Source organism: Lissotriton helveticus, assembly GCF_964261635.1.
Source record: "Lissotriton helveticus chromosome 1_1 unlocalized genomic scaffold, aLisHel1.1 SUPER_1_unloc_16, whole genome shotgun sequence".
NCBI lineage: Eukaryota > Metazoa > Chordata > Amphibia > Caudata > Salamandridae > Lissotriton > Lissotriton helveticus.
The window spans coordinates 4,232,189-4,238,188 of NW_027611655.1; positions in this window are offsets into that span (position 1 = coordinate 4,232,189).

Sequence of the window (6,000 nt, forward strand, 5' to 3'; positions counted from 1 at the left end):
AGTGTCCTTAAACTTTAACTTTACAACTTTTACGCACCATTGGTTAACATTGGTGCATGCGTGCGCTTTCCGCACATCTCCCGAATCCCGAGGGCCATTCCCGACTTCAGCATTGCTTGTCCTGACTGCTCCCAGCGATTCCCTAGGCCCTAGGCCTAACCACTGCTCGAGTGGCATCTCTTATACCACTTGTTTAGTATATGGTTTGAGTGGCCCCCTGCCCTCATCCATAATTGTGCAACTTGTATGTTTAAACTGTGCTTTTGATTTAACTCTTGTGCCCCTTTATTCATAAAGAATACTGGGGATTGTTTTTAGTAATAAATACATATATTTTTATAATATATACTTGTGTGGTGTCCTTTCATTTGATATTACAGGATTGTATGTGGTAAAACAGCTCGCTTAACACGACCTCTTAAGTTAAGCCTTTAGGCTGCTTAGTCCATGCTACCCCTAGGATAGCTTGTCTAATAAGGTTGACTTACAACCAGACACCATAAGGGATTGTTTGGTCTGATAACAGGTGGTTCCAGAATTGGAAACATCACCTATCAGGCCAACTTCTCACAGTGTGTCATTGATCCCCAGGACCCACCGTTAGCACCCTTCTTAGTGTGTCATTGACCCCCAGGACCCATCGTTAGCACCCTTCTTAGTGTGTCATTGACCTCCTGGACCCACCGTTAGCACCCTTCTTAGTGTGTCTTTAACCCCCAGGACCCTCGTTAGCACCCTTCTTAGTGTGTCATTGACCCCCAGGACCCACCGTTCGCACCCTTCTTAGTGTGTCTTTAACCCCCAGGACCCTCGTTAGCACCCTTCTTAGTGTGTCATTGACCCCCAGGACCCACCGTTCGCACCCTTCTTAGTGTGTCTTTAACCCCCAGGACCCACCGTTCGCACCCTTCTTAGTGTGTCTTTAACCCCCAGGACCCACCGTTAGCACCCTTCTTAGTGTGTCATTGACCCCCAGGACCCTCGTTAGCACCCTTCTTAGTGTGTCATTGAGCCCCAGGACCCTCGTTAGCACCCTTCTTAGTGTGTCATTGACCACCAGGACCCACCGTTAACACCCTTCTTAGTGTGTCATTGACCCCCAGGACCCACCGTTAGCACACTTCTTAGTGTGTCATTGACCCCCAGGACCCCTAGTTAGCACCCTTCTTAGTGTGTCATTGACCCCCAGGACACTCGTTAGCACCCTTCTTAGTGTGTCATTGACCCCCAGGACCCACCGTTAGCACCCTTCTTAGTGTGTCATTGACCCCCAGGACCCTCGTTAGCACCCTTCTTAGAGTGTCATTGACCCCCAGGACCCACCGTTAGCACCCTTCTTAGTGTGTCATTGACCCCCAGGACCCTCGTTAGCACCCTTCTTAGTGTGTCATTGACCCCCAGGACCCACCGTTAGCACCCTTCTTAGTGTGTCATTGACCCCCAGGACCCTCGTTAGCACCCTTCTTAGTGTGTCATTGACCCCCAGGACCCACCGTTAGCACCCTTCTTAGTGTGTCATTGACCCCAGGACCCTCGTTAGCACCCTTCTTAGTGTGCCTTTAACCCCCAGGACCCACCGTTAGCACCCTTCTTAGTGTGTCATTGACCCCCAGGACCCTCATTAGCACCCTTCTTAGTGTGTCATTGACCCCAGGACCCTCGTTAGCACCCTTCTTAGTGTGTCATTGACCCCCAGGACACTCGTTAGTACCCTTCTTAGTTTGTCATTGACCCCCAGGACCCTCGTTAGCACCCTTCTTAGTGTGTCATTGACCCCCAGGACCCACCGTTAGCACCCTTCTTAGTGTGTCATTGACCCCCAGGACCCACCGTTAGCACCCTTCTTAGTGTGTCATTGACCCCCAGGACCCACCGTTAGCACCCTTCTTAGTGTGCCTTTAACTCCCAGGACCCTCGTTAGCACCCTTCTTAGTGTGTCATTGACCCCCAGGACCCACCGTTAGCACCCTTCTTAGTGTGCCATTGACCCCCAGGACCCACCGTTAGCACCCTTCTTAGTGTGTCATTGACCCCCAGGACCCTCGTTAGCACCCTTCTTAGAGTGTCATTGACCCCCAGGACCCTCGTTAGCACCCTTCTTAGTGTCATTGATCCCCAGGACCTACCGTTAGCACCCTTCTTAGTTTGTCATTGACCCCCAGGACCCTCGTTAGCACCCTTGTTAGTGTGTCATTGAACAATCAACAACAAATGGTGTACAGAGTTCCCCCGGGAGAGCTCAAGAAATTTGGCTCAACCTATAATTCTCTCTCGTGATATCTAGACAAGGGGTGAAGAAAGGGTCTCAAGTGTGCAGTGTAGACCCATATTCCAGAATGAAAAGGTACCTCACACAGGCTATCGACAGGACCACAGCTGTAGCCCCAGTCGATAGTTGTCCAGCCTCATCATCGGTACCCTGCTCCTTCGGCAGGCTGGCGGTGCAATGCCCGTCGGGCAGCGGTGAAAGCTGCACTTTTGGTGGAGATCTTTAATTCTGGGCCAGCGGGTGTGTGCGTGTGAGGGGCCTAAGGGAGTGTAATCGTGAGCGTGGTAGTGAAGTTAAAAGAAGTCAGGGGAGTCCTGTTGGTGAATGTTTTATTGGTCAGGCTCCCTGCTTCAATAAAAAGAAAAGGGGTACTAAGGGGTGGCAAGTAATGGAACCAACCCTTATTCAACCCTTTATGTGCAAGAAGTGGTCAACATGTTTCACGCCCTAAGGGCGATTCATCAGGACCTGGGTGCTCATAAATTACTTGGTTCCTTTAAAAATTTGTCAGGACACCAGTATACGACCTGAGGTAGTGTCGTATCATAATGGTTCCACTGAGGGGACCTTCTGGAACTGAAAAAGAAAAGAGAAACAAAAGTATAAACACAGATAATGACTCCTTTACTGTAAGTTACTGGTGACTTATTTTCTGTGTTTGTGTGCATGCTATCCCAAACATGCGTGCCCAGTGAATGGCTTTGCCTAGATATTAGAAGCATCAAGTATTTACCGTGCGGGAGAGAGAGAGAAACAGAATCCACTTGATTCTGATCAGTGCGTGGAAGGTGCTCGCACTAAACAGTGGTTTGCGTGCTGCTTTTACATTGAACCATGTCGTCAAATGAACACTGCCGCCTGTATCTAGTGACCAGGCGCGTGTGCAATCAAACCCCTCGAGGAGATGCGGTGGTGGGTGACACTGGTCAGCCAACCGTGAGAGGTTCGACTCTTTATACTTAAATGAGAGAGCCACACAGTGAAAACCGAAGACGAACGTAGTTTGACACTCTGTGGGGAATAATTGTTCTGTGCACCAATCGGCGCACTTACCCCTAATGTTTCCTTCTTGAAACCTCACGGGCCGTCCAAGTGGGGCCAGCAGCGAGATGAGGGAGCCCTACGAAGGAAGAAGACAACGGGGCAGGTGCCCAGTGGGGAAGGATATGAACACCGATCAAGGTTGCTACGGATATACTGAGAGGTCGGCAAACCGTCAAAACAACCAGCCGGTAACGAACCCGCCCCACACCTTACCTCTAGCGTCGCTGCAGGCAAGCTGCTCTGCACCTACCCCTCCCACAGGAAACCAAGGTCTGGACAGCCGGCATGGTTGAACAGAACGTTTCCGGGTTTAAAAGAGGGAGGTAGCGCGCGCACAGACAGGGTGTGTCCGTCACGTTGCTTAGCGACGGAAAGCCTAGCTGACAAGGAAGACGGTGAAGAACTGCACACCTCGGGCGCGTTAGTGTGAGCGCCATCTTGGAACGGAGTTAGATGTGTTAAAGTCAAACGGATGCACAGTTATGGAAATAACCGTGGACAATGTGTCCAGAATCATGACTATCTGGCGAGAGTCGTCCAGGGCACCCCGTCATTTAAACCCAACGTATCACACTGCAAGCGATGTATCCATCTTTGTTCATGCATGAAGAGTGCTTGTTGATTAAGGTGTGGTAGGGATTCAATCACAGTCCATCGAATGCTCTCAGGGGGGTGTTCCTTATCCTTGCAATGGTCATACAGTTTGGTGTGAGATTTGTGACAACGAATGTTACTGTTATGTTCCATTATCCTTTGCTTGACAGGGCGCATGGTCATCCCTATATATAGACAGTTGCAAGGGCAAATTAGGACATATATGCACCTAGAGCTGTTGCAGTTCGTATGCTTGCTGTAAGTCCATGTGAAATTGTTGTTCAGGGTAATGGACTTGCCCTGGATGGTCTGTGGACATACTACGCATGTGCCACACCGATAGTGTCCAGTTACAGGCGGGAGATCCCACAAAGTCTTGGTAGTTTGAACAGTAGTCTTCTTGGGGCGTGTATGTACAAGAGTATCTTTGAGGTTTGCCGTCCTCTTAAAGGCGAAACGTGGACGTGGCATCTCCAGTCCTGCAGAGTTCAGGATACCCCAATGGGCATTGACAGTTTTTTTGATAAATATTGAGTTCCTGGTGAATGAGGTCACACAAGTGATCTTATCGTCTGGTACCTTAGGGTGCACCTCGAGAAGGGCCTCTCTATTGTTATTGAGAGCTCTTTTAGTGGAATCTTTCAGGAGGCGGGTGGGGTAACCCCGGTCCAGGAGTTTGGTTTGGAGGGAGCGTGCCTGTCGTTTATAGTCATCAGTAGAACTACAGTTTCTCCGAAGGCGGAGAAACTGACCAAATGGTAGGTTATCCCTCAGGGACTTAGTATGGTGGCTGCTATATGGTAGCAGGCTGTTCCTGTCCGTCTCTTTCTTGTAGAGGGTGGTGCTTATTGTCGTGGGTTCCAGCACAATGGTGAGGTCAAGATAAGGGATATTTTCACTTGACACGGTGCCCGTAAATTTGAGGAACGGGTCCTGTTGGTTAATCCAAACACAAAACCTCTCACAGGTCATCCGGTCACCTTTCCAGAATACCAGAATGTCGTCGATGTAACGACGCCAGCAGGTGATGTTCTCACGGAATGGGTTTCGATCCGGGGGGTAGATGCACCTTTCCTCGAACGATGCCATGTATATGCAGGCTAGGCTCGGCGCAAAGGTCGAGCCCATAGATGTACCGCGTATCTGATGGTACAGGGACGACTCATACTTGAAAAAGTTTTCAGTTAGTGCCAAATGAGCCAACTCCATAATGAGGGAAATCGGTGTTGGTGAGACCCACTCCTCTTGTCGGAGGAGTGTTTCCACGGACTCCAGTGTTGCTTGTTGGGGGATGTTCGTGTAAAGTGCTTCCACGTCAAGTGTCAGGAGAAGATCGATGTCCTCTCTCCCATCCATATCGTTAATGAGGCGAAGCACATCTCTAGTGTCCTGAAGGTAGGATGGAATGCGTTTAACCAAGGGTTGCAGGAAAGCATCGCAGAACTGGGAGAGGGGTTCTAAGATAGAACCAATACCAGACACAATGGGTCGTCCTGGGACAGGGGTGATGCCCTTATGTATCTTTGGTAGGATGTAAAAATACGGTGTTACAGGGTCTGTGGTCACCAGGAATTCTGCCTCTTTTTTGCTAACCCATCCATTGGTCTCTGCTTCAATGACCAGGGACATCACGGTGGTCATGAGACGGTTAGTGGGATCTTCTGTCAATGGTCTATAGTGGTTAGAATTAGACAATTGACGTCTGCACTCTTGGTCGTAGTCATCATAATCGAGAATGACAGTAGCTCCCCCCTTATCGGCCTGCTTTATCACAATGGAGATGTCATTGCCAAGTGAGGAAGCTGCCCGTCTCTCATCATTAGAGAGATTGTTGAACGGTTTGATGGATGGTTTGTTCTTCAGGGTTCTCAGCACAGCTCTTTCGAATGTCAAGACCTCAGGGGGGACCATCCCATCGGTTGGAGTAAAAGTGGAAGGTTTCCTGAGGCCAGTGTCTTCACAGGGGATGTCCGGTTTGTTGTCAAAAAACGCTCGGAGGCGTATCTTCCTGAAGAATTGCTTCAGTTCTATCATTTCATGGAAGCTGTCGGGGGTCGGAGTAGGGACAAACCCCAGTCCCTTCTCCAGGACTG